The following is a 22836-nucleotide window of genomic DNA, read 5'->3' on the forward strand; positions in this document are numbered from 1 at the left end:
CGTTTTGAATGTAATTAGAACGGCACTGATAAACCGGAATTTAAGTCCACCATTCTATGACCCCGTCGCGGTCTATCTAAGATTTCTTATATGTTCCTTCCTTAATGGCGATCAGATTTAATTTGTCGAGTTTGATCGTGTGATCGCGACCCATCTGATAGGAATTTTCCGTTATTTTGTGTGTTTTTCTTGTTGAAATTTAGAAATGGAGTTAACAGAGCAGCTAATTAAGGCTGTAAAAATGCACAAAATTCTATATGATTTATCCAATCCAAGTTACAAAAATAATAGAATTAAAAATAAAAAGTTTGAGACAAAACTGGAGTTGCAATTGGATTGGATTGTACATATTATGTATACATTTTTATTGTTTAAGTTTAAATATTGTAGGTAAATGTTTAGGAATGTTTTTTCGGTATACATAATAATACTGGTGCGATCACGGCCGCGATCACGATCACGATCAGGGCAGCGATAACATGAACGATCATTCTAGCACACACCAACGCGTTCACGTTCACCGCTGTACCTATATGTAGTGAGCTATCCTGTAGGTATACATAGGTACAATGTGAATTATGTATACCGAAAAAAAACATTGTTAAATATTTACCTACAATATTTAAACTTAAACAATACAAATGTATACATATGTACTATCCAATCCAATTGCAACTCCAATTTTGTCTCAAACTTTGTATTTTTAATTCTATTAATTTTTCGATCGGATAAATCATATAGAATTTTGTGTATTTTTACAGCCTTAATTAGCTGCTCTGTTAACTTCATTTTTAAATTGCAACAAGAAAAAACACACAAAATAATGGAAAATTCCTATCAGTTGGGTGGCGATCACACGATCAAACTAGACAAGTTGAATCTGTACGCCACCGCAGAATAGAACGCCGCCAGGCCCCTTCGTCTCCAAAACTCGATCGCGCCAATGTGAAACGGCTCATATGTATACTCTGTTTTTTTTCTCAGGTAAGATTTCGACAGACGATGACTGAAGAAAAGCAGATGACGTCCAATACCAATCTATTTATTTTACTAAAAAAAGTTTCTAATAATTTTTAAGTTATCTATGGATGGGTTTAAATATAAATCCGTCATACGTCGTGTCTTGTTGTTTTTAACCAGTTTTATTGGTTTATTTAAAAAATGACAGATCGTATTTCAATTTTATTGGTTTGACGGAACGATGAACGACAAACAGACGCCGATGCGTATGAACTCGCCTTTAGATTTTTGTCATTTTTTGACGCTTGTCAAAGTCTTGCCAAATTATAGGTTATAATTTTGTGTCAACTTTTGTTAAATACCCTGCGTTTTGGAAGATGATGCATTTTGATTCGTATTATTACGTGTGTTTTGTGTCTTTTGAAGTCAAGTGGAGGAAAAATCGAGTGAAAATTAACTGTAGACCCAGAGCACAGTGTATGGTTAATACTCGCTGCCCAGGCAGAAAGTCTTATACACCAATGAAGTTGCCATCGATAAAGTTTGTATACCATTTCGTCGTAGATAAGTGCCATCTCGTATATGGTAGAAGGATCAAACTAAACAGATACTAAAAACTGGAGTAGCTGTAAAATATCAACATCACACGATAGGTAAATAATGGATTTTAGTACTGCAGAAAAATAATGTCAAAAGGTACTGGTTTAAAAAAATTAAGATTAAAGTTAATTAATCAACCTTTAAGGTATAAAATTTGGTAGGTGTTATTATTAATAAAATAGTTTGTTTTATTTACCTATGTTGTTTTATTTATTCCTGTGGAATATTACAAATTTGTATTTGTACATAAGTTATAGTGATAAATATAATCATAAATGCGGGTAGTTTCATAAAGCTTGAAAGTAAATAATAGTTCTTTTTTATATTTTTTTGGTATGTAGTGTCTTGTTCTTGTTTGTTTTGTATTAACACATACCGTTTTTATTAAATAAAATAACTCGATTACATTTTTTCAGTTTTATACAGTTTTTTTAACAATATTTTGAAGTAATTACTTGTCATCTTGTCAATCAAATTTTAAATATTTCCTGCTATGCGTTCCAGTTGTACCAACTTATTTCTTTGTAAAATAAAATAAACTACTTTGAAATTAAAATGACAGACACATCTATCACTGTCAAGGGTCTTCTCGTTGGACAGACTCAGGGGGGTGACAGTAAACCGGAAAATTGGAAACAGTTGTGGCGCGGTTCTACCCAGGCAGAAAGCATGGCCTTCTAGACTGTCCTAGACAAAAATCTGAATATTTCTATATGATTTCTGTCAATTTCTGCTACGGAACATTTTTATGCACGTCGGCGTCCTGTTCTTTTGTCTTTTGTCTGTGTGTCAGCGTCAGCTCCCGAGGCCTCTGGCAAGGTCGGGCGCCATTTTAATTTTTGCTGTTTAGATTTGATTGGAAGTTTGTTTCTGATATTTCGGCTGAAATTTATAAGTACAAAGATGTTTTTTGATATAAAGTTCCTTGTTAACACTTTAATAAAGTATATATATGATATTAATTACATGAAGAAAATGATGAAATCGACGTTTCTGCGTGTAGTAGGTATGGGCCATATTATATGTAAAAATAGGTAATATATTAACTGTTTTTATATTTTTTTAGCTTTAAACCCAAGGATCTTGGGATATTCTTTGCCAAGGATTTTTCCGTATCTCTAATTTATACAAGGTAAATTATGATTATTGAACTATTATTAGTCTACATTAATTTTCTACAAGATGAACAGAAATGCGTAATTACATATCACATAGGTACCTATTATGTATTTTCATAGCAATAATGCTATAAATCTATGTATGTAGATTATTTTTAAAATACAAATGAGGTATTAGATGTATATGTATTATATTTTTTATTCATTTTATTTTCATTCAAGTCCTGTTTGATTTAATTCACAAAAGTCTTATGTACCTATATTTATGTTTTTTACATATTTTTTTTTTTGATTCCAGGTTTTATGTGGGTTCCGGTTGCCTTGTTCCTGCTTCCAGTTATTTAGTTTTATGCCCGTGAAGCTGTGAAAACATTTATTTATCTTCAAGTTTCTGTAAGTCAATGCACTGTTACTTTACTAATTCACTTTAACACAGCATCTCTGATATTATTTAAATATTTGATATTGATACAGTAGTTTATTGGTTTATAGCTCTTTAATTGTGTTGATTTGCATATTTACATTGTTCTAAATTCCAAATAAATATTTTTGAGTAATTTTGTTGTATTATTTACTACTAGAAAGAGTAAAAAGTATATTAAACCTCATTTAAACCTCCTGAACAGCCCGCCATTAAAAACCGGAAACGGAAATAAATTTCATAAAATTGAAATTGTCATGTCTATGTCATGTCAAATGTCCCAGCCGCAATATCTGAAAATTAGTTACCCAGGCAGCCAAGCTGTTTCCATAATTTAACATTGACTTGACACTTCTTCTTGTATTTATTATTTTATGGACAGACTATATTCTTCAGCAATTTTTGGCCGCGGCCGCGTGGAGATCGTGATCGCGGCCGTGATGGCACCAGTGTGCGTGTAGCAGCTTCTGTAATCAATGTAATCTAATAATTATCATGTAATTTCAATGTAAGCATTCAGAACATCAAAATTAGTGGTGGACATTTTCAATTAGTAGAAAAAGTTATCAAACTTTTAACTTTTCCACTAATTATACTCCAAAATTTGCCAGAAATGTCATTTTGACCTTTGATTATCTTCCCTCAAGAGAAATTGTCGTTATAAAAATAAAATACTTGATTGTTTTATAAGCTAAATATTAGGCTTTCTCTATGGATACAACAATTTACTAACGCGAGCTGTTGCTAGCATATTCTATTAATTTTAATTGTGTTTTTTAAACATTGCGAATGATCGTAAACTAAAAAATATAAAGTGTAATTGAAACCACTAATTGCGAAGTTTTGAATGATGCTTTAAACTAAAAGAATAGTCCAATATTGAGTTAATATAATATCGTAGATTATTTATAACAATTTTGAAGACTTTGCTTCTATTGATTTTTATTTAATTAAGAATTACGTGAACAGATTCATAAATATATAATAAAGTAAGACAAGAGAATTTCGTAAATTATATACCTATCTCGTACTTAACCCGGCCCGTTCTTTGTTCGTAATAATCGATCGATAGCTTATTTGAATGGAAAAAAGAAATAATCCCCATCCATTTGCAAAATGTATTTCCATTTGGAACATTCCGTGATCAATATCAACATATTGCATCTGTTGCTGTATAGACATACTTTAAAATATCAGTGAAAAATTGAATTACAATTAATAATTTAACTGAGTGATTAATATTACATTATTGTTATAATAAGTCGATTAAATTATATGTTTAAAAGGTATTCAATTAATAATAATTTTAACAGTTTTTGATTAATAATTCGAACAATTCCAGTTTATTTTATGAGTTTCGGTGAAATTTGTACAAAGTTAAGTTTCTGTCCTGATACATCCTGGTACATCCTGTTACTTATATTGTTATTGTTATTTAATAAGTTCTTTAAGTATTTTATAGTGAGTTTAAATTAGTGGACCCACGGAATCCGTAACAATATTATAAGAATAACTAGCGTGTATCAGCGACTTCGTTCGCGTCGAATTAATCATTTGTAATGGTGATGATAAAGCAAAGCAAGAATTTCCATTAACATACAAACTAGATAAAATTTTCTCACATTTATGTCAGCATGAGAAAAAACAATATGGCGATATTATTATATAACTTGGTAATATTTGAAGGGTAGTTTGACTTTCGAAAAATCCGAATCGTGGTTAAGAAATTACCCAACTTTTTGGAACACCCTGTATGATTTTTTAAAAAATTTCAAAATTTGTAAAAAATAAAATAAATTATGCTTGTCCAAGCGTTTTCCCGAAAAACTAACCGTTTTTTAAATAACAAATATTGTAATATTTGAGGGGCGTTTTCACCCTCTTGGAATTTGAGAAACCCCTCCTCATCGAACCTCTACACCCCACAGTCAATCCGTTTGCCGAAAATCAGCTTTAAACGTCAAGCAGTTTAAGCAGAATCGTGATTACTCAATGGTCATATTTTATGAAACACCCTGTATAAATTTATAAAAAATCTTAAAATATGTAAAACAACAAAATAAAATATACGTGTTTAAGAGTCTTTCCGAAAAACTCACCGTTTTTAAATAAAAAATATTTTAATATTTGAGGGATAGTTTCACCCCCTTAGAATTCGAGTTTCGAAAAATCTCTTCTTATCGAACCTCTACACCCTAAAGTCAATCTGTTTTCCAAAAATCAGCTTTTTACGTCAAGCGCTTTAAGCAGGATCGTGATTAATCAATGACCAGGTTTTTCCAAACACCCTGTATACATTTTTAAAAAATCTTAAAATATGGAAAAAACAAAATAAAATATACGTGTTTAAGAGTTTTTTTCGGAAACTTGACCGTTTTTTAAATAAAAAATATTGTAATATTTGAAGGGTTGTTTCACCCTCTTGGAACTGGAATTTCGAAAAATCCCTTCTTATCGAACCTCTACACCCTAGAATCAACCTGTATGCCAAAATTGAGCTTCTTACGTTGAGTGGTTTGAGCAGGATCGTGATTAATCAGTATGTCAGTCACTTAAGGATTTTATATATTAGTATAAATGAATTTCAAATAGATTTTCGAACAGAGATCTTGCATAGTAGTTACTTTCAGGACAGAAACTTAAATTTGTAAAAATTTTGCCGAAATTCATAAAATAAATCGGAATTGTTCGAATTATTAATCAAAAACTGTTAAAATTATTGCGCATTGAAGTTTGACGATGAATATCTTTTAAACGGTTAATTTAATCGACTGATCATAAGAAACCATTTTTGTAGAGCAGTGAATTTTCTATAAAACCGTGAGCAGTACGTATCATAATGATTTTTTGTTAACGAGTTATGAAATTCATAAGAAAAAAGAAATCTGCCTTAAAATAATCAAATTCCAACCTTTAATAACTTTCGAACGGTAAGGTTTACAAAAAAATTGTAAAAAACCTTTTTTGTAGAGAATTCAATTTCCTACAAATATATGAGACGATATATTTTTTATTAATAGTATATACCGAGATGTAAATTTTTCTTTCTAATAATAAGGAAAAAATAGAAAACTGAAAGGCGGAGGACCTTCTTATTAAAATTAAAAGCTCATACTGAGAGAGAATTTTTTTGAGGTGTCTACCAACCTTTTTTCAGAGTATAAATTGAAAAAAATAGTCGATTTTTTTGATCCACCCTAATGGAGATCCCCTATTTAACAGAAAAAAGAAATAATCGTTATAAACGTGGAAAATAGTTTTTACTGCGCCCCGAACAATATCAATATAGTGCATCTGTTGTTGTATTGACATGTTTTTAAACGATAGTATTAATTCAAATTGCTCATTTAAAATTTTAATGCGCTACTAAATAATGTTTTTGCGTTTGACAATGTTAACATAAACGCGAGTATTTGTGCGGTTTCGTACTGGCGCTGTTTATAATGTGCAGCCGTGCGTAATAATTATTTTAAACAAAATCTTCATAACAAAACTGATAGAGTTATATTATTCTGGTCCTTTGTCACGTATTTTTTGGTATCAGTATTTCATATTGGTAGCTGCATATATACAGGGTTGTTCACGATTAGATTTATTTAGAAGTTGTAAGTTTTAGGTTCATTGAAGGGCTGTTAGAGCTACAATTTAGAAATATTCTTACAAGGTACAGCCAAATAGGTAAAAAATATTATATTTGTATTTTTTAAATGGAACACCCTGTATATTATTTTATTTTTATATTCTACAATTGAAATAAAGGTAAATTTAATTAAGGTTTATCACAGTTAAACCTTTGTATTTTTTAAATGGAACACCTTCTATATTATTTTATTTTTAGATTTTACAATTGAAATAAAGGTAAAAAAATTTAATTAAGGTTTATCACAGTTAAACCTTACCGTTTTTTGAAATATTTTCAATTTTATGAAATTGCAGTAAGAATTTTAAGGCTTCATTTCTCCAAGGTTATCAAAGTTTTTAATAATAAATATTTACTGAAGTTTATTTATTGATCAGATATTGTGTTGCAATTATAAACAAAATATTACCTTATGCAGAGTATCTAAAAATTTATATTAAATAATTTCTAAATTTAAACGGCAAAAACTTTTTTAATTTAAACGGAACACCCTGTGTATTTTACGAGAATTAGATGTACAATTTAATTGTCTATCAAATTGTATTATACCATTTTTTACCGATCTCTTCAAGTTTTTGTAGAAAATGCATTTTCTTACAGTTTAGACCTCATTTATCACTATACCCATGGAATATTGACATTTTGGATTATTTTTAAAGATGTAACAAAATTTTAAAGAGTACCAGATACTAATATTGTCGCTTATTTCATTAAAAGATAAAAAACTGTTTATATATTTTTTGTTAAAGAGGACCAATTAATATGATCCCAGTATTCAAACTACATTAATTAACTGTTTACGTTGTGTAAATATGATCTGTTCTGCTTAATTAGAGCTGATTCACTCTATAATAGTATCATAAACAGACAGGTTGTAAAATGCTTTGTAAAAAAAGGTGAATCGTGTATAGATATATTATGAGTATAAATTAGTTGTTTTTATTTGGCATTATTGGTGCTAAAACTACTTAAGGATTTTATATATTAGTATAGGTATAGACCAAGCCGTATTCTTGCCAGACCCTGTATGCCAATAAAAAATACTTGCCAAGCAGACGAGTCGTGAGAATGCACCTTTTACAGAGTGTCTTAAAAAAAAGGCTCTTTGAATTTCTTTCTTTTTAAGCTAACTTTTTGAATATCTGAAAATTATCTAATTTAAAAAAATATATTAGGATTGTGTTAAAAAAGATTCCTCACTTTTTCATCTTGCTTTGAAAGACTGTAGTTTTAGTAAGCTCTTTTCTAGGCGGCAATATTTTAATATTATCTCCGTTTTTTCCAGTTGAACTGAGAAATTTGTCTCTTCCGATTTTCATCCCCTGGCTGTTTCCATAAACACGAAATATTTTGCATTTTAGACTTTGCATTATTCACACACGATTGGCGATTCAATGTTATGGCAATTTGGAAAGATACTAACTTTATTCTGATCTCAATTTACTTATGCTTTTTTTAGCTTATTCAGTAAATACTCAGTATGATGGAAACGTAATCTTTCCTCAGTCGGGCTATAGAAGGATCAATAGTTAAACAGGTTTCTAATTACACTATTGCTGTAACGAGGCATTGTGGTGACAATGCCACGTATATTTCCGGTCATGAATGCAGGTTGTTAGCATTAATTGTTCTTAGCTTTGAAAAAATATGGTCTATAAAGAGGTGGATTTTTTTTACATCTTCGACATTACTTTAAAGGCGGATTCTGATGATTTGCGTGCTTGGCAAGTATACTATCTTTGTAAACAACATTTTTTTGTAACAAGCTTGGCGCTCACTAGGGTTTCCCGAACCTGAGCTGTTTTTCAGAACCGGGAATTTCGGTATCGCGCCTCTTAGGAACCGGGATTTCCCGTTTTTTTCCGGTACTTTCGGTACTGACTAATTTTTGTTCAATGGTGATGCAGTTCATCAATAGGCATGTTTCATGTTTTTCAATTTCCACGTAATTATGCAGATTTCATCATAATTAGTTCTTGCTACTTAGCCTTTTTTATATAAAACTTAATATTAGGACAAAAAATGGGGTAAAAGCACAGATTAGGTATACTATATGTATACAGATAAAAATCTTATCCCTAATTCGTGGTACGAAAATTGTTTTTATGACGATGTGCAAACGAGTAAAATTTCCTGTGCGCAAAAATAAAATCGCGTAAAATAACAATAAACAGCGTAATAGAGAGATATCGCTAAACCGAATAGCGTGCATGGACGTTAATAAGGCCAGGTGTTATTTCCTTTACGTGAGGTGGTATTAACTCTCTTCATTTATAGTTATCGGATCGGAAAGAATTCGGAAAGAAACTTAACCTAACTTTGAATTTAAAACTTTGAAATTGTTTTGTTTACTAGGTATTTTAAAACTAAAGTGCTAAAGTGCTTATTTCCAGTGCTTTATTGCTCAACATCTGCCAGTGGATTTAGGGCAACAAGCAACAAATTCTCTGAGAAGGGCTAAGTCGTCATCTGCTGTAAACCTAAGCCTCTTTATAGGTTCTTTAATATTGGAAGAGTTGGAGTCCATATTTTGGGCCATATTTATTTAATTAAAACTGATCCCAGCTACTTAAATATCAAATTACCTAATAAAACAAATAATAATTCAAAACAATTCAAACATAACGTAAAATAAAAGATCTCGCCGGCCGGCCCCGGTTGTCAAATACCCGCACATGCCCATTTAAGTTAAGAATTTTTAAACGTTATTTAGAAATAGCGCTTGGTGTAATTGATCCGCAAATTACGTCAGGCGGTAACGTTATTAGTGGGTGTTGCGTCGCGCATATTGTAACCATGATAAGGTACGCCTAAATATTACATGACGCTATTCGGTTTTCCGATATCTCTCTAATAACTGTGCCGGTCAGGCGCTGTGCACAATTTTAGAGGCTATAAGTGGGTGCTATATGCGCAAACTAGTAACCTAACTAGTGCCCGATTCCGAAAATTGGAACCACGAAAAACAATAAAGAAAAGACAAAGTTTATAATCTGTATAATCTATGGTAAAAGTTTGAATTTCACAATTACGCGCGCTGCGATGACGTATGTAGCCCTGGCCAAAATGATTGGCTGGTTTTCGTCTTGAAATAAACTTGTTTTCCTTAGGTGAATTTTATGATGTTGGCAGCATTGCTGTTTATTCAATGTCAAAATGACATTGTTTATTTTTGATTTTAAATGATTTTAAATTAAACTTGTATTTAAACTATTTTCAATCATGTTAAAAAATTAATGGTTCCATTGTTGGATAACATTTACCAGTAACTGTAATAAAATGTTTTTGTATGCGCCGAAAAAGATGGAAAATCGTAAATGCTGTTTTTTCAGAAAACTTCTCTTAAGGTTGTGATTTCAAAGCATTTCAAAGGGATGTTTATATTATGTTTTATTGGTTAAATCATGAATGGCCTATTTTTTACATATGGAAGAAGGTGGGGAAAAAATTAATTTGAAAAAAATGTAATTCGTGATAACCAAGATTAATAGTATTTCCGGAAAATCACAGTTATGTTATAAAACAGGTACAACTTAACAAGTATAGCTAGAGACGTGAAAAATATAAAATAAGAGACGCCCCTCGATGCGCAGTGGACAGCACACAAATTTGCTTTAATCAGATTTGTCGTAGCGTAACTGCATCTCTCTTCCGCCGAATGCGTTCTCTTTCTATCGTGTGCGCGACCGGTGCTATCCCCAAGTCTCTTCCTATATTTGTCAAACTGTACGCTACAATCTGACCATGAAAAGTACGTCTACTATCTGACCAAGAAAAGTTAGAGAAGATGAACAAGGCAATTAGAAAAATTCTTTTGACACAAGAATGTTAATAAATACGTTCAAGTTAACTTATTTCAGAAGACTATTTTTTTTTATTTTTTGTATGATTGAGAAATGTTCATTTTTAAAAATGAACATTTTTTGTCTTGAGAAAAATCACTCTGTGGCTTTGATAAAAATTGACCGTTTAAAGAGCCATATGAAATAATACTGCAAGTATCTGTAACACCGTTAAAAATTTTGGAATACTTTAAATACAAAAAATGTTCGTTTTTGAATTCTTTATCTAATAAAAAAATAATATACAGGATGTAAAAAAAATATATTTTAGAAATTTGGCGTACAATTTGGAACTCCTTGTATGATTCAAGATTACGCTATTTATAGAAAAGTAAGTATTAACATATTGACATCTGATATAGTTTTGATCTCAGGAAAGTTCTTGCATTTTTAATATTAACATTTATTATTTTTAATATTTTAAAATATTTATTTTCTATATTATTATTTTTAATATTTTAAAAAAGGCTGAAAGATATACAGGGTGGTCCGAAATGTATTCCGGAAACTTCGGCAGAACATTCTGCAGATAAAAATAAGTAAAAAAGTTCGTATAAATGTATGTCCTTAAGTGCTTAGTTTCGGAGATAGAGGGTGTAAAAATTTCATTTTTATTTCGATTTTTTCCAAATAATTTCTGAAGTAGCATCAATATTTGGATGAAATTACGCCCCCTACAAATAGGAGTCATATTGACATCAAAATCAAATTTCTCATGTCAAAAAACTCCTAGACACGAATTTTCATCGAAATATTGACGTTACTTCAGAAATTATTTGGACAAAATCGAAATAAAAATGAAACTTCTACACCCTGTATTTCCGAAACTAAGCATTTTAGGACATACATTTATACGAACTTTTTTACTTATTTTTATCTGTAGAATATGCTGCCGAAGTTTCCGGAATACAGTTCGGACCACCCTGTATATTTTTAATTTATTTATTAATATCTCTGAAACTATCGAAATACATTTACTTATATCTTAGGATTATGTAAAAGTGATCTGAAACAAAGCCAAAAATGCAATAATATACACGGTGTTCCAGTTAAAAAAAATCATCCCAATCCACTCACACTTTTTTGGCCCACCCTAGAGAAGTTAAAATATTTTACTGAAATACATCCTCGTGCATATTTTAGGTTTACACTTAAACAAAATTCTCAAGTTTTTTATTCTAGGAGCTACAAAAGCTCGACGCACTATTGCCGGACCCCGTAGAAGCATAAAATTTGCAATATTCAGTCAAAGTGGTGCAAAATTTCAATAAAACCGGTCAAAAATTAAAAAAAAACCGTCCGAAAATTGCCTTTTTACGACCTTTATTGAATATCTCATTAAATATTATTTCAATCCATATTAACTTTAAAATAAAATCTTTCTAGCCAGCTCCCCAGCAGCCTGCAGCAGGCAAATCGTCCTCTTTTTATTACTCTTAAAAATCAATTTGTTTTAATATCGTAGCTTTTACGGCACAGATATTAAAATTCAATCTGATGCCCTTAAAAATTCATTAATGCGATTTTAATAAGTTTGAAGCCCGAGCTAACAAGGGATCTAGAACTCTCTCGCGCAGGCTAATTGATTTTTCCGTGGGCCCTTTGTAAACATTATAATTTAAGTAATGACCGGTTATAGGGGTGGGGGTTAATAAATTTATAAGGGCTGGGAAAACATAAGGGCTTAAACGAAACCGGTGGTAGGTAGCGAGCCCTGGAATTAATTATTTATCAAAACAGGAAAAATGTGTTTTTTTTTCGGAGATAGGTGGGTATTATTTTGGAGGAAAGGATTTTAGAAAAATAAAAAATGTACAAGGGGTTTCTTAATGACATGGTAATATGGTAATATTTAAGGACCTAGGATACCAATACCAAAGGATAGAAGTAAAGTAAAGTAAAGATAAAGATTTCAGTTAACGTCTCCTTTTTGCTGCCAGGGCTAATCTGGACGGGACCTACTTTGTTTACGCGGAATCCAAACCGCGGTCCTCGAGGATACAGAGTTATAAGCAGCACGATACAGAGTTTCGAACCGGTCACCCGTCCATCCACTAGTATCGCCTTACGTCGCTTAACTTCCGTGTTCTAATGGGAACCGGTGTTTCGACTTAGCTGGGCCGTTGCCTCCAAGGGATAGAAGATAATGAAAAAAAAACGATCTAACTACAGGTGGGAATTCTAGTTCCTTGGAAGGAACTAGATCCTCAGTTCTAGTTCCTCCAAAGGAATAGTTCCTTGAACTAGGTCTTTAGTTCACAATAGTTCCCGACTAACATTGACATTCCCGTTGCTTGTTAATAGATTTCGTTGTCAGTCAGAATTATTCACAGTATGATCTGTATAATTTGTATAATGTACGAAATATAACGAGGCGTGTAATTGCGTATGTTAAAAACATATAAAGTAAACGCCACGAGTGTTTGGGAGTGATTCATCGCTTGATGAAGTTAGAATCGACACGCGCGCTATCATTTTTACATTAAAAACGTAAATTTTTACCGCAGACGTAGGTTTTTAAAGGCCCGGTCTAATCATCTACCTGCGCTCCTCCTACTTATTCTAAAATGTTAGCGTGATTGACAAGACGATACTATATCGCGTTTCTTTGATTGATTCGTTTTTGTGCGTCAGTCCATTGGTGTGCTTGCAGTGCAACCAATGGGGCATTCCATTTTATATTTATAATCAAAAATATGTTTTGACAAGACTTTGACAGTTAAAACAACAAATTACAATAGATAATATATTGATTATTATATGACTTGAAACACCACGGCACTGGAAGTAAGTTTTATGTAAAGTCCCTAGATATATAAAGTACCGCAATTACCGCCATATTGGCGCCAAAACTAGCGGCAAATTTAAAAAGGAGGCCAACATTTCGCTGTTTCGGCTTTTTAAGCATCTGGTCGGTCCGGCGCCAATGTGGCCGACCAACATTGACAGGCAAGCCGTAAAATAAAATATTTATTAATTGTAATAGAATTACGTTTATTATCTACAGTTTACCTTCATTTTAACGTAATATCAGGTGGTATATTAATATTCAATTTCATAAATTTAATTTTTTAGGCCTATATATGTTAAGAGGTTATAAACGAATGGTTTCCGTACAAGTGTTTTTCATTTGTATTAGCATTTATTTTATGTTACCTTTTAGCGCAAAGTACGCCAACAGAAGTAAGTTAATAGGTAAGAAGAAATAAAGTTGGAATAACATTTAGAATTTTAGTACTTAATTCAGTCGAAACAATTGGAAAAACTTTGTTGATGAGAACAGGATACCTATACCATAAGTAAACTTTCCTTATTATACCAGTTATGCTGTAGTTAGTTTTGACAAATAAGCATGATTTAACGAAAGTCTTTGGAACTATGAATAAGCTACAAACTTAAATTTGAAGGCCGGCTTTTATGCGAGAAAATTTTGAACCATGGTTGAAACAAATAAATGTAATAATTAAATTGATATGATACATACCTGCTATTTTTGAAATATATTAATATATTGATAGAAAGATTGTTTCAATTAGTATTACTTCAGGTAGTTTCGGCACTTTAGGTATGTAATTGTGCACTTAATTTAAAAATAACTTAGAAAGAAGCTTGAAACGCATAGGAGCTTTTTATGTATGCTGTATAATTAAGGTTTGTATGTTATGGAGGGATTTTATACAACAAATTTATTATTAGTTGAATAAAAGCAAGTTAATACCACATAATACAATTAAAATATATTTTACTCTGCAATTTAATGTTATATTTTTAAAACAACAAGTGTCATAATGTTTAAGTATCATTATAATAAAAAAGTTATACTGCTATAAATTTAACATTGAAATAACTGTAATTATTGTTATACATAAATTAAGTAGGAATAATTTTACCTCGACAATATGTAAAACTTCAAATGAATCTTAACAATTTTATGTCATGTATAAAAATCAAATTTAAATCACACACTTTTATTTATAACTGACAGTATAAGACCAAATTTTTAAATATAACTTTACATGCTTACATTATATTGTTTACTTTCTATTAGTAATTACAATATGAACCAAAAAATATTAATTACTATCAATAAATACATAAAAACTAATCTATTTAAGTCCATGAAAATAACTATATAGTTAGCATATGCATAAACAACATTCTTGTTATTAGGATCAAATTTATTTGAGCTTTTTTTCATTGTTTTGATTAATATCCCTGTTAGTCCTGACTGGTAAAACCACCTGAAGCGATGTCATCCAAATCTATATATGTATCATAACATAACTTATTCTTTTAAATAATTATCCTTCGTTTGGTCTGATGATAATATATTGTAGATTTATCTAAACTTCTTGCTGCAAAATGTTGAAAACTAAACTACACTAAACATTTTAGGGAATGATTACGTAGAGATTTCACTTACACTTAGCATCCTTTTTAAAAGATATGTATGGTAGTTTGCAAGTAAGGTCTTTGTCTTGTTCTAGATTAGATTTCTAGAGGTTGATTTCGGCCTGACCCACTGCGACCTTCTCAGATCTATTGTGGTCTTGTCTTGTTCTATAATGAAGTTTTATGTACCAGTAGGTTATACTACAAATAAGATTGTTAAAAATATTCACTGGAGCATAAATAAATTCAATCCACTACCTAACGTGTATTGAATATCGACGATGTTAGAAAACACATCAAATGGCGGCCTTTTCGTGTAATACACATTTCTTCACTAAAGATATCGACGGCTATACATTATTAACTAATAAATTTGTAGCATTTTAGTGGCTTTATAATTATTTTAAAATATGTGGATAAATATTTTTATCCTGAAATTGACAACCTCTCAACATTTGACATGACAAATTCAGCCAAATTTGACATTTAAACAGTCCTACCACTACAGTTTTTCCAGAAATACCCTAAAAATCCGCCATTTTGGCGCCAATAACATTGAACAAACCAATTGCGGTACTTTATATATCTAGGGACTTTAGTTTTATGTGACCTTGAACAGATTAGTTCACATGGTAGCGACCGATGAATCACTCCCAAACATTCGTGGCGTTTACTATAGGTAAATTTTATTGCAGATAAAAAAATTAAAAAGGAAACTCAAATCAGAGTTTAAAAAACTATATCACAAATCACTTGGTGCAAATAATACGAAAATTTTACGAAAATTGCATTTTTTTCTCACTTCAAGCTTTTTGTTTTTGTCTAAAAATTCAGAATATCTACTTCGTTTTATAAGATATTTCTTAATTTTAGGGACATAAAGTGAAACATTCCCATAAAATATTCAAAGAACAAACTAATAGTTATTTTTTATACAAGACGATAATGCAATTTTATCGTCATGTATAAAACAATATTTTTTCCATGGCGAATTACGTTTTAAAAAATATTCAGAAATTATTATTTCAAGGAATTTATTACGAGTAGAAGAAATATTGTGCTGGGTTGGCATTGGTTTTGTAAAACTTGGAAAATAAGTTCGTCATAATAATGCTTTTATTTATTCACTATTCTAATAAACAATATGCATTCCTTCGGAAACTCTCTATTTATTTATCTAGTAATGCTAAAACGCTCTATTTTAAAGTCGATTAGAGAAAATAGTATGATTCATTGGCAAGTAATGTAAATATTTACGATCCGGTAAAATTGTGATGTAAGAGGAGGCTTAGCTTGCCTGAGGCGAATCGGTAATTGTTAAGCCGGCAGGCTGTTGTGTTGTGTTTTGTCATAGAGCTGATATTTGGGGGTTGCGAGTCTTTTGACTATAAACGTTGCAAGTACTGTAAGGCAACGGGTCGTTTGACCAGAAGAAAACCTCTTGTGACGTCTTGCCTTCGAGGTTGGTCTTGAGAGTTTGAGGTCTCCCTTGTCTTCTCGATTGACACGATGCGGCGTTGGGGTAGTGAGACTAGTGAGGTACCCCAACTAGCTTATTCGATTGGGATGCGAGTCTGTTTAGCGGCAGAATTGCGTCCGGGGGAAGCCCTATACTATTTCAGGGGACACTAGCTAGTTGTTGAAGATTATTAACCAATAGATCCGAATAATATTTGAATTAGATGGAAGATATGAAATGTGATATATTGAATAGAATATGATGTCAGTGGTTAGGGGGCGGAGTACCCCCGGGAAAGTCTTACTATTTAATTATCAATTTTATCCAGATCAGTAGATGTTTGTTTTGTTATTTTCATGTACAATGAGAGAGTGCTTGCCAATGACCAACTAAATGGATATTTGAGGTGAATTTGCATTGTGAGACCCGGTTGAGTAAGAGCCAGAAATAAGCGATTTTACAGTTTCTAAATAATTTGACAAATAAATAAAGCTGTCTCTTTAGTTGTCAGTTTTGAGTCAATATTTTTTAATTCTCTTTCGTGTCGATTGCTGATTGAATTGGAGCCAAAAATGGCCCAAAACGATATAAGTAAATTACCAACAGATATTCTGGCTGAGGCGACAAACACCATATCCAAACTACCTCCATTTAAATCCCGAATAACTTATGTAAAGGAATACAACAAATTTCAAAAATGGAAGCAATTAAAAAACGTGCGAGAAGAAATAAAGTTTTTAACCTATCCTCGCTGTTAAAGTATCATTTAATCTACCCATGCGGTTAAAGTACTATTTTATCTACTATTTTTGATAGATATAAGGAAATTTTAACAGTTGTTATGGAAAAAAATAGTTATTTTTTAATTGGGTATAAAAATTAATAACTTAGTTATATTTATACTTCAGTGACAGAATATCCAATAAAAATCTTGCTGTTCTTGTATTAGTCTTTTATATTTCTTTTATATCGTTCTACCTATTATTCAGTTATTCTGGAAAAAAACAAAAATAAAATAATAAAAAGTGTATATTGCAAGAAAAAAAAAATATTTCTTTTCTTGTTATAACAAACAATTTGCCGCAGGCTGTATAGCAATATTCCCGTTTACTTGGGACTTTTCTTTTCTTTTCTCTCGTTATTGTTTTAATCAAAATGTTAACTTCCGCTACCGATTTTTATGGATATTATATGAAATAATAATAACAAATTCCGTGGCTTCTCTTCTTAGTGAGAATAAAATTGCTAAAACATTATTTTAATATTACAATGATACAAATATATTCTTGGCTCACCTTTAGTTTGCATATTTTCATCGATAGATTTGTAGCTTCTGAATAACCGTCTAGGTAAAGCATCTAGCTCATTTACCAGCTCAGAATTAGAATTTAGAGTTAGTAACTCGCATTTTGATTGGAGGACGCTGTAATATTTATTTCAAACTAATAATCAACGAGAATACTCGTATAATTTAATAATATTATTGTAAATCACTATAAATAATGAATTATTTGTAATTGAACTCTAATTTCTGTGTTACTAATCCGGTAAATGATGGAGATAAACAATTGTGATTTACCTATAATAAATATAGGTACCGGGTGTTGCATCGTCGAGCGGAACATAGGAAATCCCATGTAAATTTTAATGGGGTCGGGTAGAGAATAATTCTATTTAGGTTTATTGAAGAGCACTAAAACCCACATTCAAAAGAATAACTTTAGATATTTTTGATTAGCCCGTTTACGAGTTATCGCCGATTTCTTTTTAAATATTTCTCCTTTCTTATGGCCCTGTATTTACTTATAAGCACCAGTCAAGGTAAAAGATAACTGTCAAATGAAGTTATCATTTCAGAAATTTATCTATTTAGTGCTTTATTATTATTATTAAAAACTCATACCTATATCGAAAATATTAGCCATGTATTACACTACCGAAGAAAAAGTATTGATGATTAAATGGTATTATCAAGGAAATAGTTATCAAAAGGTGTCGGACATGTTTGCTGCTCTGTATCCGAATTGACTGATACCTGGAAAATCTACAATCGCAAGGAATATCCAGAGATTTGAAACCAAAAGTACCCTAATAAATAACTGCAGATGTGAAGCAAGGCAGGAACAAAGAGAAGATGCAAGAAATTATACCGACTTGGAAGTTTTATTGTGCGTGGAAGAGAACGATGGAAAGATCAGCACAAGGAAACTTGAGGATGAAATAGGAATAGATCACGCTACAGCGTTTCGAATTTTGAAACGACATAAATACTATTCCTTCAAATATGAAAAGCACCAAGAGCTACGAGATGGGGACGAAATACGGCGGCAGGCGTTTTGTTTTGATATGATGGAAAGAGATGAGAACACGGATACGGTATTTTTAAAAAACATATGTTTCACTGACGAATGCACGTTTACCTTAAATAATGAACCCAATGTTTAAAATTATCGATATTGGAACAAAGAAAACCAACACAGGTTTGTCGAAACAAGGACGCAATATCCACAGAAAGTAAATGTTTGGGCAGGGATATTCGGACACAATATTATCGGGCCATTATTTCTTACGCGAAATCTAAATGCAGAATATTATTTGGATCCTTTGATTTCAAACCTGCCTTACATGATGCCGCTAGGGAAAATCAGGAAGTTTGGTACCAAATTGATAGCTGCCCGGCACATAGTACCCTGGCTGTTCGGGAATATTTAGGCAATAGTTTTAACGGAAACGTTATTGGCCTAAATCATACAGTAAATTGGCCAGCAAGGTCTCCTGATATTCTTTCTCTGGGGCCATTTAAAAAACAGGATATACAAGGATAAAAAAATACCCAAATCTAGACTAGTTAAAAAATTCTATTTCTGTCGAATGCAATAGAATTTCAGTTTACCAACTAGCGAATGTAAGAAGAGAATTTTATGATCGCCTGGGTTATTGTCTAGCAGTCGATGGAGGAATATTTGAACATCTTCTTAAATCCTAAAGTTCTAACAATTTAATAGTATCTAAATTAGTAAGTTATTGAATATTGTAATAATACTATAATTAACCTTGTAATTGATTACTTTATTTTACTTTAATTCATATTAATTTGTATTTATAAATACATCTTTAAGATTTCCGATGTAGGAATGAGTTTTCAATAATAATAAAGCACTAAATAGGTAAATTTCTGAAATGACAACTTCATTTGACAGTTATCTTTTACCTTGACTGGTGCTCATAAGTAAATACAGGGCCATAAGAAAGGAGAAATATTTAAAAAGAAATCGGCGATAACTCGTAAACGAGCTAATCAAAAATATCTAAAGTTATTCTATTGAATGTGGGGTTTAGTGCTCTTCAATAAACCTAAATAGAATTATTCTCTAAAATAATTAGGGAAACCAATAATTGACTCCATTAAAATTTACATTGGATTTCCTAGGTCCCGTCCGACGATGCAACACCCGGTATATACTTCAATTCTTCCAATTTTATAGCTGTTAGCTGTTAGTAACAAATTTCACTTCAAATATGCGCACATAGTGCACACACAATTTTTTTTTATTAAATATGATATAAAACTATAAAAAAAAGGAAAAAGTGCGCTCAAAATTTCAAACAAATTTTCATCTATTAGAAATTTGTTTTTGTAATAGTTTCTTCTTAGTAATTTCTCTATAGTTTACTATCTTTATTTAAAGGATTTGCTAGTTGATGCATTAAACTCGCTACGTCAGAGTCTGTACTGCAATGGATGCACGTGATGACAGATAGAAAATAGTTTAGAAACTAATCTGGGAAGTTGGATCTCTCCGAGTTGTCAGAGGAGAGTAAATTTACATTTTCATGTTGGGTCAGGGTATATGAACTAATTATGTTTCGCAAAGTTTTTGTTTGTATGAAATTTAACCGAATATTTTTAGTTAATTAAAAATACAATACCCTTACTATTTATATATACCGGGTGCGTCTCAAAAGTGGCTCACCCATATAACCTTTTTATTTTTTCAGATAAAAAAACGATATTTGGTATGTTAGTACCAATAACCAATAATATATAATAATTTACCATTTAAAAATCATATTTACTCCATATAAACATAAATTCCTTCATAAACCTTCCTAAGGCCTAAAAAAAAATTCCTAAGGCCAACTGGCAGTAAGTGCCATTAAAAAATAAAAAAGTACGGGCCAAGTAATGACGTCTCCAGCCGTCTTTGACGCCTTTTTGCAATGGCCAGCACAATCCCCATACCTTAACCCCATCGAAAATCTCTGGCAAGAAGTAGGACGTCGTATTCGTACCCAAATGTTTCCAAATAAACAATCCTTGATAGATAAAATTAATGAAGTTTGTACAAATCTTCCGAAAATGTCATTCAGAAGTTGATTGCTTCAATGCCGCGCCGTTGTCAGCAAGTTATTAATAATAATGGATATTCTATCAATTACTAATGTATAACTTTCAATTAGTATTGTTCTTAAATGTGTTAAATATTTTTTTGTTGAAATAAGACACAATAAAATTTGTTGAATACAATTTGTTGCTCTACTTTTGTCGCCCCTATTCTTATCAATTTTTATAATTAATATTATTTACCACTTTTAAACTGATTTAAAGTACACCAAAATAGTACTAGTACTAAAATAGTACTATAGTAATAGTGTAAGGATAGTGTGTTAGTAAACATAGCCGAAAATCACAACCTAATAGTTTTTTTATTCAAACATGAATAAAAATGAACTTTGTTGCTCTACTTTTGTCCGATAGTGTATGTTAGGAAATATATGCCCTGGTAAAATCTATACCGGATGCGTCTCAAAAGTAGCTAACCTCTATAACTTTTTTAATTTTTTCAAATAAAAAAAACGCGATTTGGTATGTTAGTATATGACATAAATTAGGATGATTGACGTATTCAATTATTTTCGTTCACTTTCTTTTTTACCAGAAATGACTACAACCTTAAATTTTTAAATGGCACCGCCGCCGTCGGTATTTTTTTACTTCATTCGATAGAAAACGACCGACACTCTGAATAGAATGATATATCATATGTCAACTTTTGACATTTTCGCATATTGTTTATTTGAAATTATAACATGCGGTTCATAATGAAAATCTGACTCGAAATACCAAGTATGTGGTGTCAAATTATTCGTAAAAAAATGCTTTTTTCAAATATGCTAATGAGCCACTTTTGTTTTATTTGAAAAAATTGAGATATGATTAAAAATACGATTTGGGTATCTTTTAACCGGCCAGGACATGACACGAAAAACATTAGACTATCAAATATAGATTTTTCTAGAATCTATCACTTTAGATTGAAATTTAAAACACGATTATTTAAGTAAGAATGTCAAAAGTTAACTTATGATATGTCATTCTATTCAGAATGTCATTTTCTTTCGAGTAAAGTAACAAAATACCGTGAGTGTCATTTAAAAATCAAAAGTTGTAGTCAATTCCGGTGAAACGGGAAGTGACCGAAAACAATTGAATACTGTTTTTATCTTATTTTTTTCTTTAAATGGGCATAATCAAGAGGGCTACTGATAACGTGTTGTAATCTCAAATCCGATTTATGTAATCTGTTCCTGTATTTGTTTTGGTGTATACAAGAGTTAGAGCATGCCTTTTCACAGAGGTATGTAAAATGTAGAATGTAGAATGTTTAGGAGGGGAGTTAGTCACCGCGACCTTAAAGATCTATTGTGTGTTCCCCTTTCTTGAGCTATAACCAGTTATAACACATCATACAGTCTCAAGGCTTTAACAAAAGCCAGTATCTGAGACGGCTCCATAGAGGCCAGCTCTCCATCCTTGACATCAGCCGTACCAAAGTTCATGGCACGAATGGTCGTCGTCTCGGCGCACTCAGTGATGAGGTGTTCTGATGTTTCCCCATATTCCCCACAGAATCTGCATTCGCCGTTGTTTCTCAGCTTCAGCCTACTGAGGTGTTCGTTGAGGAGACAGTGTCCTGTTAGGAACCCCGTGACAATCCGAAGATTGTTTTTACTTAAATCAAGGAAAACCTTTGATTTTTCTCGGTCGTAGGTTCTGAGGAACTTTTTCGAGTGTCTTAGACCGTTGGAGGATACCCATTCCAAGTTGCGGTTGGAGTCTTCCAGATTCTTCAGTTCCGCTTTCAGTTGGTTTCCGCTTGGAAAACAGAACGGTTCTCGTCCAGTTAGTGGAGTGTTCGCTCTTTTCCTAGCTAGATCATTTGCTTTTTCATTGCCTTCTATCCCTTGGTGAGCAGGCACCCAGAGTAGGAGGACTTTATTTTCTTTGCCCAACTTGTTGAGCTTCTCTAGGCATTCTTTGACCAACTTCGAATTGATGGTTACTGAGTTGATCGCGTTTAGTGCTGCTTGACTGTCGGATAGGATGGCAATTTCCTGTTTTC

General features: G+C 31.7%; 1 protein-coding gene and 1 long non-coding RNA gene across 3 annotated transcripts in view; one reads left to right on the forward strand and one right to left on the reverse strand.

The window, feature by feature from the left end:
* The window catches only part of LOC115888797 (chaoptin-like), a 113208-nt gene that overhangs the window by 57372 nt on the left and 33000 nt on the right, over positions 1-22836 (reverse strand). Inside the window, exon 1 of one of the 2 annotated variants that reach the window (XM_030908639.1) lies at positions 3408-3432. The exons of the other annotated variant lie outside the window; for it this stretch is intronic. The gene's annotated coding sequence lies outside the window, so the exon portion shown is untranslated. Of the gene's footprint in view, positions 1-3407; positions 3433-22836 lie in introns of those variants that run through there. 2 annotated transcript variants of the gene reach the window in all.
* LOC115888799 lies at positions 13512-14154 on the forward strand. The gene is made up of 3 exons (XR_004051316.1): positions 13512-13605; positions 13657-13764; positions 13817-14154. It is a non-coding gene; the product is annotated as an uncharacterized LOC115888799 (long non-coding RNA).

The sequence above is a fragment of the Sitophilus oryzae genome, unplaced genomic scaffold, assembly GCF_002938485.1.
Source record: "Sitophilus oryzae breed Bouriz unplaced genomic scaffold, Soryzae_2.0 scaffold_808_pilon_pilon, whole genome shotgun sequence".
Taxonomy (NCBI): domain Eukaryota; kingdom Metazoa; phylum Arthropoda; class Insecta; order Coleoptera; family Curculionidae; genus Sitophilus; species Sitophilus oryzae.